This window comes from Neofelis nebulosa, chromosome 7, assembly GCF_028018385.1.
Source record: "Neofelis nebulosa isolate mNeoNeb1 chromosome 7, mNeoNeb1.pri, whole genome shotgun sequence".
NCBI lineage: Eukaryota > Metazoa > Chordata > Mammalia > Carnivora > Felidae > Neofelis > Neofelis nebulosa.
The window spans coordinates 128,568,655-128,581,682 of NC_080788.1; the positions used below are offsets into that span (position 1 = coordinate 128,568,655).

The following is a 13,028-nucleotide window of genomic DNA, read 5'->3' on the forward strand; positions in this document are numbered from 1 at the left end:
ATCAAACAAAATACCTGAAGCCATTAAGAACATGGCCCCTGCCTTTTCTCAAGGTCAGCATAGCCCCTGCCCCTTGGCACTGTTTCAGTGTTTCGGGTGTTAGTTCCATAAATCCTGTCTCTGTCCAGCCTGTTGGTACTGTACTGAAGAAGTTGCCCCTTTTCTGGAGCCTCAGCTAGGCCACTAAGGAGTTTAAGTAATTGCGTGAGTCTGGGCATTACACTTAATTAATATAAGCCTTGGTCATCATCTCATCAGTAAAATAATAACAAAACCTGCATACTTTTTTTATAAAAATTAAATTAAAAAGTGCTTTTAATGTCATCATCCCAAAGATGTCACCTAGTTGTTACTTAGCGGTGATAATTTGTTTTGTTATTATTAAAATTATTAATATTATCACTTTTATCACTAGTACCACTTTTATTATCATCATTTTGTGATGATCTGTCTTAAATGCATACTTCCCTCAAAAAATATGAATGAAACGTAATGGATTGATGTATCTTCCTATCACAAAGGGTGTTTAGTCAAAGGATGCAGGCTACCTGTCAGAGGAGTCCCACCTGACACTGATAATGGCCAGAATCTATGTTACAGGTGGTTGAGTGATATTGGGACACCCCAATCCTTCTAACTCCACCCTTCTTTTCCAAGTGCAGGAAACAAATGCTAAGGTCCTCCTTCAGTAGATACTATGCCATGAATATCATAAAATAAAATATGATGTGGCTTGCTCGAGCCTGTTGGGGGAAAAGCAGAGTCTTAGGAGCCAAAGTGGAGGTCCTTTCCTGTCCCTAATGACTTCGTGTTTAACCTCTGCCTCAGGATTTTTCTGAGGGGCTGAAGTAACAAGAGAGGGAGAGAAGGCTGATGTGTAGTTTGAGGAATTTGATAACGGGGCTTTTTGGGTAAAAGGGGAGAGGGCCTAAATAGCTTCCCTCAATCATCCACATTCTCTGACCCCTCAATTGATCTCATTCTCATCACAGCTTGCTGTATTTTCTTCTTGTAAAGACCAACATATTTTTCCTACCCCTCACTTCTTCCCCCCACCCCGCCCAGTGTCTAAACTCCTGCCTAATACCCTAAGTATCAAAGTTTCTTTCTTTCCAAAGGTTTCATAAGTGTCTCCAAAAATTTGCCGAGATCATGCTAGATGCATCCTGGCTAATGTCTCTATCCCTCCTAAGAGCTCTCTATCACAGTAATTATGTTCTCAATTTTTTTTTAAGTGAAAGTAGGTGATATGACTCACCCATGACCACCAGCTTTTTACTGGCACAGTAGAGATTTTTATAAAGATTGATTTGTTTAAAAGCACCTGTGTTTTCCACTACCGTTCACTAGCCCCCAAGGCAAGGTTGGATAAAATTAGAAGATCCAGACAACAATTCTAAATAACTCAGTTGACTCTCTAAAGGGTTGTAATTAAAGTTTCTTTCTTCTGAAAACTCTTTGTGAAGGAGAGAAAAAACCTTACCTTGGACAGCTGGAGCTGATAAAGGGTGTCCTGAGAGAGAAAAATCCAGACAAAAGAGACTCTTGGGAAAGGCAAGGTCTGGCAGAAGTAGGTGAAAAGAATATTGTTCCTAAGGAGAAAGAGAAAAATAATTTTTTTGAGGTTTGGAGCATTATTTCTCTCTTTGCTGGTTGAAGGATCTTTATTTTCATCTGACAGGCAAGACTTATTTATTCTTAGGGAGAAAGTTGGTCTTCTCCCATTCCCTGCCTAAAGTTAGTGGATTGACTGATTCCCAAATCCAGGTGTTATGACAGAAGAATGGAGAAGTCATAATGTGATAACATCTCTAAGACCCTCTTAAGATGCTTTTCCCCTTCCCCCCTGCCAGAAAAAGTAAAAATGTCTTTTTTCTAATTGTGTTTTGTAGGCCAGAATAGCCTTTGGAAGTAATGCTAGTTACACCCTCTGGGCAGGACTCTTTGCGAACAAAGGAAGCAGTTTACATCATTGGTCTTGAGGTTTGTTTTTGTTTAAAATGGATGATTGTGCCATATATATTCAGTTCTCTTTATTCCTTCTTTTTACTGAAGTGTTCAGTTTAGCTTTACCTGTTAAAGTGACTGCAATATATTTGGAAGAAAATGATTAAATTAAATGTGTACTTTGTTAATCTCCTTCCTGATTTGCTCTGGTTTGCTCTGCAGAGGCTTCTCCATGGTGGCAATGACTAGCCTGTTTTCCAAATAAATTTATTTTTGGCTCCCCCTGTGATTTGTCCCTCCTGATTTCTGACCTGGAGGGATTAGCATCAAGTTTCTTATTATATCTACTACAAAATGAATTTTATAAAATACGTGTAGATTTTCACTGGAACCCAAATTAGATGAACCTCTTGGCTTAGCATTTCTAAAAGAAGAGGGAGGACGTAACTCTGCAGTCAAATCTGGCTTTGAATCTTCTTCTAACTACAACATTGGACAAGTCATATATCCTTTCTAAACCACAGGCTTCTCATCTGGAAAATGGTGATAATATTAGTCCTCACAATAATCCATAATAATCCTTACAATTCGAAGTGTATATGAATGAAGTTATGAATTTTGAAAGTCATCATGCATAACTTAGCACATGGAACTTAGTGCCATACCTTGTACAAAGCAGACGTTAAATATGGGTCTCTTGTCACTGTTCTTTCTCATTTACCTCCTCCTCTCCTTCCTTCTCTTCCTACATTTCTGTTCTTTAGCAGATCCTCTGCTCATCACCCCAGTATATTGGAATTTTTAAAAATAGAATATAGAGCATAAAGAATATAATTTAGATTTTTTCTATTGTTGCTAAAACTATTGAACTAAGAGTCTAGGACTCAGACTTTCCTACCTCAGGCTTTGTCTCCAGGTACTGAATTATTTTCCCTTTCAGCAGTCACTGACAATTATACTTTGCTAAGCAAGTGAAGGGATTTCAGGTAAAGTTCCACGCCTGTAAAAGGAACATCTAGGCTCTCATAATCCACTGTTCAAACAAAAAGAAGTACAACCTCGAGCAACTGCTTTTTTAAGAGTGTTAAAAATTTTTGAGGGCTGTGAGGCTATCAGCAGGAATGCAGCATAGCTGGAATGCCTGACAGAAAACTGGTACATATTATATTCAAAACAGTAGGTGCAGAATATTTATTTTGGTGAGAAGAGAATGACATGTATCCTGTGTATTATTACTGGGATAGAGACATAGATTTCATTCCAGGAGGACAGAATGCCACAGAAGGGACAAAATTCTGACTGTATAGTATCATCCTTTCCTTTGCTGTCTTTGGGAGAAAGTTGACAAGTGGAATCTTAAATTCTGAAACCCGTGGGTTATGCTTAGAGAAACAGAGGCTGGCATAGAAAATTGACTTCTCCCTTCTTCCCCCTTTTTTTCCCCAATACATGTATATGAATGCTCTAGATAATCTCTTTCTCTGTAACGTGCGTTATGTTAAGAGTCAGTCTGTTTTGCTTAATGAAAAGAGCCTATGATTTTCAATTGTCTGAAATTTGTTATATTCAATGGTTCAACTATTTATAAGTCTTATTACTTAGCATGGAATATTCTCCCTGATTATCTTTTGCCGAGCATATTTCTGCCAGTGCTTTTCATAGCCAGAAAGGAGAAATATCCTTCCTATGACTCTTACTCCATGAGGACTTCCCTTTTTAACTTATTCATGCATAAACACACTTTCCTGACATATTCTGGTGCACAGGAATCAAAATGCAAATGTCACCTAACAAATGACTTAAAATTGACTATTATGCTGTCCACCTCACTCAAGCACCAGCAATGGTCTTGGGTCAGGCTGGGTTTTTTTAATGAAGAGAAAAAACACTCCTTAGCCATGCGAAGGCAAAGCCTGAGGAGGATCAATTTACCTCAACATAGCTTTTCTATTTTAAAAAAAGGAGAATTCAAGCAAGCCGGCATTTTAAGGTACGGTGTCATGGCAAACAGAGTGAAGCTGTTTCTTCTTCAGCTCTGTTGCCAAGAGCCCTGCAACTCAGAAATCATGAAAATGTATTTGGCAATAAAATGGAAACCCAGAATTGTGGGCTTCCTCATCTATTTCTGATAAAGCCAGTTTTGCATGAAGAATCTAAGCATTGAATATGAAGATTGTTAAACCCCTTTATACCCAGGTCGTCCAATCTCTAGAGCCCATCCATAGAATTTCTGTGGGTATATGGACATTCAGGAAGAGCTCCCGATGTGGAGGAAATAAGAACTGTAGATTCTTGAAGAATGCAGGGCAAATGCCTAAGAAAGCCGAAAGCTTTGTGAGGTGAACTGATTTTGGGTGTTGCTTTCTCCTAGTGGTACCCAGTGATACTTGGAGATGTGACTGGAAGACTGAGTAATTAATTAGAACTTTCGAAAGTTTGTGCAGGTTAGTGTGGGAACGGCATGATAAAAAAAAATGGAGTCCAGGCAGCGCTTGTCATATTAGACAGGACATCTTGGCAAATCCCAGTGGTAAATACATAACCATAAATCAGTAGTAGATATCAGGAGGAAACAAAGGGATTTAGAATGTTCTGTAGTTGGGGCGCCTGGGTAGCTCAGTGGGTTAAGTGTCAGACTCTTGAATTTAGCTCAGATCAAGATCTCCAGGTTTGTGAGTCTGGGCCCCAGGTCAGGCTCTGTGCTAACAGTGTGGAGTCTGCTTGGGATTCTCTCTCTCTCTCTCTCTCTCTCTCTCTCTCTCTCTCTCTCTCTCCCTCTCTCTCTCTCTCTCATTCTCACTCTCTGTATCTGCCCCTTCCCTGCTCATACTCTCTCTCTCTCAAAATAAATAAACTTAAAAAAAGAAAACAAATAGTAAGAAGGAAGATTCATATTTATATAACAGCAATTTAATTAATATCAAAAGCTAAGTAATAAAATTAAGAAACAATATATGGGATTTAAGAAACAAAACAGATGAACACCGGGAGAGAGGGGAAAAGAGAGGCAAACATACCATAAGAGACTCTTAACAATAGAGAACAAATTGAGGGTTAATGGAGGGAGAGGGGTGGGATATGGGCTGGATGGGTGATGGGTACTAAGGAGGACACTTGTGATGAGCCTTGGGTGTTATATGTACCTGATGAATCACTAAATTCTATTCCTAATGTAGCAGGATTCTCATACAAAGAGTCATGACACCGAGACTTTTCTTTCCTGGAAGCAACTTTATTCCCGCTGGCACTGCTCAGTTGGTTTCCTACCCCAACAACTGAGGTCGGAACACCACGAACGCCATGTGGTGTAGTTTTTTTGTATATATATTTTTTTACTTCTTTGTCTCCTATATATGGTAACACACACAAACATGCAGTCTGACTAAGTGGTCTCATGTTACCAGGTCATGAGGGATATTGTCAAGTATGTGAATAGCAAGATTGCCTTGAGGTTTGTTTTTTTTTAATCTTTCCTTAGGGAGGGGACCCTTCCACACTGAAACCAATATTGCAATGTATGTTTAACTAACTGAAATGTAAATAAAAACTTGGGGGAAAGAAAGAAAAACATATACCCAATAACTGAAAAAAAATTAAAAAAACAATATGGTTGAACTGAGGAATAAACTAAAGCATCCATCTTACCCCAAAATACATTAAAATTGAAAGGGGAAAATTGAAAGGAAAGGATTTAAAAATATGTAACATGTAAACATTAACTTAAAAAATGTCAAAATATCACAACCTTCATATTAAAAATGCATCTTTAATACACACAGTAAGAATTAAAAGAAAGCTCAATGATTAAATTTCTGGTAAGAAATAAAGGAAAACTCAAGATGATTAAATATGTAATTAAACAATAAGATAAGACTACCTCAAATATACATACCTATGAATATAGCTTAAAATATATAAAGACAATTTGACAGAAATAAAAGAGCTATACATACCTTTTATCACAGCTGTATCAGTCTTTCAGTAAACAAAACAAACAAAAATTATTAATAATGATATAGAAGACTAAAAGAACAAGATAAGCAAAAGTGGCTTAATTCATACTTAGTAATGTACCAAAAAACTGTAAAAGTATACATTATTTTTAAAAAACTAGCAAATGTTAATCAAAAACTAGCATATGTTAAGCCATAGAACACTCTTTTACAATTTGAGAAATGAATTATCAATGTCAACAGTATGTTTTTTAACCACAGTGCAATTAATAAAGCAATCAATAATATAGGAGATAATTAGTAAATTACTACAAGAAATATACTTGCAAATAATCTATGACATGCACCATAAGGATATCCCCATGCATTTATAGTTTAACGGTACATCAAGGGATGCCTGGGAGCCTCAGTTGGTTGAGGGTCCGACTTTGGCTCAGGTCATAATCTCATGGTTTATGGGTTCAAGCCCCGCATGGAGCTCTGTGCTGACAGCTCAGAACCTGGAGCCTGCTTTGGATTCTGTGTCTCCCTCTTTCTCTGCCCCTCCCTACTCACACTCTGTGTGTATGTATCTCTCTCTCTCAAAAATAAATCAACATTAAAAAAAGAAAAACAATAAGTTGAGGATTTCGGCAGAGTTTATATGCATAGTTTGTGGGTCCTCTTTTTTGTGTCTCCCTTCCTTCTGCGTTTCTCTCCTTAATTTTCTAGTTTCTTTAGTCCCATTCTTTGTCCTCCATTATAGAGTGAGCTGCAACTTTCTGCCACTCAGGCCAGTTGGATTTAAGAGTGCTCTCTGCCAAATGCCTCAATTTCCCCAAGGCAGTTCTCATCTTTCAGTTGTCAAATTTCCTCTAGCTTCTTCATGCTTTCCTTTTGGTTATTCTTTAACACCTTTAAATACCTTATTAAAAAAAACTATTATGCCCTCATTTTCAGATTGTTATCCATGGAACATTAGCCCCATCAAGCTACTCTGCCATTTATCAGAAACTAGAAAGATAGGGTTCATTTGTTTTTATTTCTATAACTTGGATTTTAAATTGATAAGCCATTGATTTGTTGTTTTGTGGGGTTGGGGGGGAGTGGACGGTTAAATTCCCATGTTTCCATAACAAAAAGACCTTGATCTGTTTCTCTGGTTTGAACTTTGTGGGGGATGCTTTTTGCCACTTCATGCATTTTGTGATCCATGAATTCTTACGCTCTCCTACTCCTAGTTTGTACAAAGTTTTGCTCTTTTATGTGGTCCAACCTAACCTTTATTCCATGGCACAGAGAATGAGGCTAATTTAATTATTTTGTGCTCAGATAGGCTTGTAGCATATTAATAATTATTAATTATTTGATTGCTTTTATTGAGAGAGTATTATTTGAAACAAAATTGGTTCTAAGTCCTGTTTTCTTTTAAGATTATTATAAAGAAAGAGAAGGGAGTAGGCAATGATGGGTATGTTAGATCAATATGTAATTCTGTGATTTGTCACGAATTTGTCATAGCCACTGATTCCTGCAACCATGACTTGCAAATGTCAAAAATCCAGAAGTAGCAAGATTAGAACTACCAGATCAATAAAATAGTATTTAGGAAGAGTTTATTGTGCATGTAAGAACAGTTCATGAACTAAGAGCTTTCAATTCAAAACTGACAGGAATCTCAGGGGCATGATGTTACGGGGTGGCTTATAACATCAAAATTGTGGAAACTGGTTAACTTTCCAATGGGAATTTCCAAATGACAGGGAATTGATTAAAAGTAATTATCGCATACCATTTTAGGAAGATAACTTAAGTTTCTTGTATGATATTCAGAGGCATTTACAAGAAATAACTTAAGTTTTGCTTATGTCTGTGAAATAAGCTAGACTTAGTTTTGCATACGTTGCTTAAATGGTTTTGTCTGGGAAATTTTCAAATCTGGTTTCCATTTTGTGTTTAAGTTTAACACAAGACATAGAAATGCAGCATTAAATTAGGCTAATTTAACCTAACTAAACAGTTTAACCACTGTTGATTCTGATGCAGTTGGATTAAAAGTAGCATCTATCAGATAAGATAGTATAGGATTTATGAGATTTTTGTCAGTAGGCATGGGGAATGGATCATATGCTTCAGTGAGGATGGCAAATTTGGTATTACTTCATATAATTCAATTAAGCTGAAAATTATCTATTTTTTTTATGTTTATATTTTTATTGTGGTATTCTCAACAGAGCTCTTGTAAATGGTAAATGGCAGAAGCAAAAAAAAAAGTTTAATAGAGCCAGTTTGTTTTGTTTCAATTTTTTGACTGTGGGATTTGAATACTTTTTAAAATTCTTCTTCTTCTTCTTCTTAATTTTATTCATTTTTGAGAGACAAAGAGACAGAACATGAGCAGAGGAGGGGCAGAAAGTAAGGGAGACACAGAATCTGAAGCAGGTTCCAGACTCTGAGCTGTCAACACAGAGCCTGACATGGGGCTGGAACTCTTGAACCACGAGATCATGACCTGAGCTCAAGTTGAATGCTCAGCCAACTGAGCCGCCCAGGTGCCCCTGAATACTTTTCTTAGTAATGAAAAATTGTGTCCCACATATTTATTTTCATTTGGAAAGTTTAGCAGTTTAAAATAAGTTAAATTAAAAAATGACTTGACTTTATTTGTCTCAGAATAGAATAACTAAATACAAACGATTAGACATAACTATAGACCAAATGTTTGTATCTTTCCAAATTAATATGTTGGAGTTCTAACTACCAAAGCGATGATATTTGGAAATGGGCCTTTGGAAAGGTGGTTAGGTCATGAGGGTGGAGCCTTCATGAATGAAGTCATTGCCCTTACAAAAGAGACTCCAGAGATTTCCTTTGTCCCCTTCTGCTATGTAAGAACACAACAAGATGAATTAGGAAGTAGGCTCTCATCAGGTATTGTATCTGCTAACACCTTGATCCTGGACTTGCCAGCCTCTAGAACTGTGAGAAATAAATTTCTGTTCTTTATAAGCCATCCAGTGTCTGGTATTCTGTTATAGCATCCTGAATGCACAAAGATAAACATTAAAAGAATTTCAGAAAAACGTAATTTCTTTCTAGGTAAAGGAGTATATTAATTGAAATTAGAGAATTAGAATTAATTAGGATAAAAAAATTCTTCATTCTGAAATGCAGAATCGTCTCAATAATTATGTCCATATAATCAGCAGTTAGTCTTACTGTTGTGTACTCTGGTGTGAATCGACAAGCTTCTGAAGTGTTTGAACTTGCTATTATTCTTTATGATAGTGAGTATTTTGCTAACCATCGGCACCTTAATTTTTGGTTTTTGGCCCTGGGAGAGTGTTCTTGCATGGAGGTTGGACAGGGCTGCAAGTGAAGAACCAGGCAGCAAAAGAGAGGTGATTTAAAAAGACAGCTGGGGTCCCCAGAAGTGAATTTGAAATTATAATCCTATTTTTGTCCCTGTTTTTTATTTCCTACCAAAAGATTGATCTGTAATAGTTATGGGAATATATTATTTAGTATGTCTTTTGGCAAGGCACTCTAAACTCCCCTATGAGGATTACTGCAGAAGGCATTTCCAACAAAATAGCTGCTACTGATGGAATTACTAAGCATGAAGAGAAGGAAACTAGGATTAAAAATATATTGGCATATACTTGTTTTTTGTTTTTTTGTGATTTGTTGTTGTTGTTTTATCTTGTTTTTTTTTGTTTGTTTTTTGTTTTGTTTTGTTTTTAGCTTTTCCAACCTTTATAACCATTACTTGAAGGATCACAAAAAATAAAGAGCAGAAAATCTAGAAACAGAATATATCCTAAGGAAAACAACGAACAAATAATTTCTCTCTCCAAAGTATGGCCCAGATCTAGCTACATCTTCTATAGAGGATCATCCAAATGTTTTAAAGATGAAAACAGGAACTGCAAAGAGAAACAGAGCTGCTCTTGGCTGAGAAAGGGATTGGAGGGGGAACATTTTCAGCAAGGAAATCATATCTTCCTTATTCCTTCTGGGCTATTTGGGAACAAATGTGCTAGCATCTGAACTTCTCAAGCATGCTGTATTTATTGTAGTTCAAATACCAGCCTTATAATTTATTATAAACACAAATTTTGTGAATGGGATGAGGACACCTATCTCGTGTTTATTTTGAGGAGTAAATTAGTTTCTCTATGCAGTGTTTCTCCAGATATATTCCTTCTACCACCTACAAATAAACATCAATGTCAAAACCATAAATTTGAACCCAGGTCTAGTGAAATAGATTTTCAGATTGGGGAAAAGGTTGGTTCCTGACAATGAACATTTTGATAATTTGTACAGGTTATTTTTAGGCACATTAAAGTTTAACTATCATGTGGAAAACTCATCAGTTCAACTGATTTTGTATAAAATATATATTAAATGCCTGGTATGTTGAAGGAGGCTTGATAGATATGAAGTTTCCAAAGAATAAGGGAAGTCCTCAGACCTCTAGGAAGTTATTTTTGGAAATATGAGGCATATAAATATATAATTTGTAAAAAAATGTAAAATTTGTAAATGATATATAAAAGTACATAGGATAAATAATAGAATGGCATAACTTTTCTATTTGGGTGCAATGTTATTAATTACTATAAGGATTAAAATGAAATAAGGTATCTTCTTGGATTGCCTTGGTTAAGCAAGTCTCAAAAAAAGGGTCAAAATTTGGGGACACCTGGGTGGCTGAGTCGGTTGAGCATCCAACTCTTGATTTAGGCTCAGGTCATGATCCCAAGATAGTGGGATTGGGCCTCATATTGGAGCTCAGGGCTGAGGTTGGAGCCTGCTTGAGATTCTCTCTTGCCCTCTGGCTTTCTCCCCCACTGATGCTCTGGCTCTTTTCTCTCTTAAAAAAAAAGTCAAGATTTCAATGGTGTTTTGTTTTTTTTGTTTTTTTTGTTTTTTTTTTTTTACTTAAAGCAGTGCTATATGAAAGCTAACAATAAATACTTTTAATACTAATTTCTGTACCTTGCCTATAATGTTCCATTTGTACTAAACTTCTAGGATTCAGTTAATCATATTACTTCACATACATGGAGTGAAGACTGAATGCACTTTATAATCCTTACCAAACACGCACTTTAATACTCATGAGTGGTGAATCCTCTGAAATTTACTAACTCATTTGTCTCAATAGGCGACTATGACAATTTGGGAAAACTCATTTACCTAACAGATTTCCTCTTGAGATTGTTTTGGTTGGTGACACACGCATTAGAAAGAGAGGACATTATTTATCTCTCTACGTCAACACAAGGAAAGGAAATAGGGAGGAGCGCTCAGCTCTCCAGGAAGACAAAATTAATTCCAGTATATATTTTAATTTAGATTAACTTCATAACTATCCACAGCACCGTTATTCCTCATCTTTCCTTCAGCTCGTTCAAGTGATTTCATTTCTTCTCGCATAAACTTTGCATTACATTTAATTCTGTAATCTCAGTAGAAGCCACATATCTTTTCATTATGCACCTTTCACCGCTCCCTCGAAATTCTCCACAGAGATCAAGTCATATAATCATAACAAAAACTAATCAGCCTCCACTTGTGAGAAAGAAAGTATGTCAGGGAAAGTAAATAGAAGCAGTAAATCAGGAGACAATTGAGAAGGAAAACAGAGCACAGAGGTTACTAAATAATCCAGGAAGAGGTGGGATCCCAGGCTCTGGCAGAATTAACCTTTGCCACTTTCTGTGATGACATTCTTTACTGTTCAGATGCTAGGAATACGTTCTGCCTTCTAATTAGAGTGGGACGAGTAAATTTTTCTTCCTCTTCTCTAAACAAAATCGAAAGTAGAAGGAATCATTATTCTGTGTTCCCATTTTGCCCCCAAGTAATAAACGCATGGGGAGAAAGAAAAAGCCTTTGTTTGTCTACAGCTATTGCTTTTTTCTTTTCCTTTCAAATTCACCTTTTAAAACATTTCTTTTATTAAATTAATGATGCAGTTTATTATAACTATTTAGTATATTCACAAGAGTTCTTGAATTATATTAAATCTTGTTAAGGCAATTTAAGGCCATTATTTTAAAAACAAAACTTGAAAGGGTATAGTATTAATTGCCATGATTAACAGCTATAATTAAAAACTTATTATTTACAGCTTATTGCCATTTTCTTTAGGTTATGCTAATCTATAGGCACTTAAAATTACCTGGCTTTAATTGCATTATGACGATAAAAAAGGATACATTGTAGTTAACTAATTTAATTGTCCAGTTTTCCCTTAAAGGGCTTATTACTTTTTATCAAATGAGAAATATTTGTTTCTATATTATCCAAGGTATTACTGTTCTTCACAGTTTTCTTTTCTCCTAAATTAAAGTAATAAAGCCAAATTATAAACTAGAATGGTAGAAAAAAGACTACAAAAGAACTCTGGAAGGACAAAAATCATCAGTTCATTTGTTAAGAGTTATTGATTGGGGTGCCTAGGTGGCTCATTTGGTTAAGTGGCCAAAGGTTCAAGTTCAGGTCATGATCTCAGGGTTCATGAATTCATGTCAGGATCTTCACTGACAGTGAGGCGCCTGCTTGGGATTCTCTCTCCCTCTCTCTGCTCCTCCCCCACTCACTCATTCTCTCTTTGAATGAATAAATTAAAAAAAAAAAGAGTAATTGGGATACTTGGGTGGCTCAGTCAATTAAGAATCTGACTCTTGATTTCGGTTAAGGTCGTGATCTCATGATTTGTGAGTTCGAGCCCTGCGTTGGGCTCTGCACTGACAGTGGTGAGTCCGCTTGTGATTCTCTCTCCCTCCCTCTCTCCTTCTGCTCTTGTTCTACTTGTGCTCCCTTTCTCTCAAAATAAATAAATAAACATGTAAAAAAGAGTCATTGATTATATGGCATCGAGGACATGGGGCAAAGAATTTTGTGACATTCCTATTCAGTTAGTTAATCAGATAACAAAAATGATATGCCATAATTCTAGGTTTTATTCCTAATCCATTAGCTAAAGGAAGGACTAAAGCATGGGAGTGGATAGATTAGTGTACCCTCAGCTTCACTAGAGGATGAGGCAACAAAAACACATGGGAATTTTTATCTTAATGTCAAAAGAATCAGGTTAGAATTTATTGCTGCTAATTAACCAACTGAACACTTCAA

At 36.3% G+C, this 13,028-nt stretch overlaps 1 long non-coding RNA gene across 1 annotated transcript in view; it reads right to left on the reverse strand.

Annotated features, from left to right (window-relative positions):
- Nucleotides 1–1,484: 1,484 nt before the first annotated feature.
- LOC131518262 (uncharacterized) overlaps nucleotides 1,485–13,028 on the reverse strand; it is a 60,297-nt gene continuing 48,753 nt past the window's right edge. Inside the window, exon 4 of the long non-coding RNA XR_009264976.1 lies at nucleotides 1,485–1,592. This is a non-coding gene — a long non-coding RNA (uncharacterized LOC131518262). The remainder of the gene's footprint in view (nucleotides 1,593–13,028) is intronic.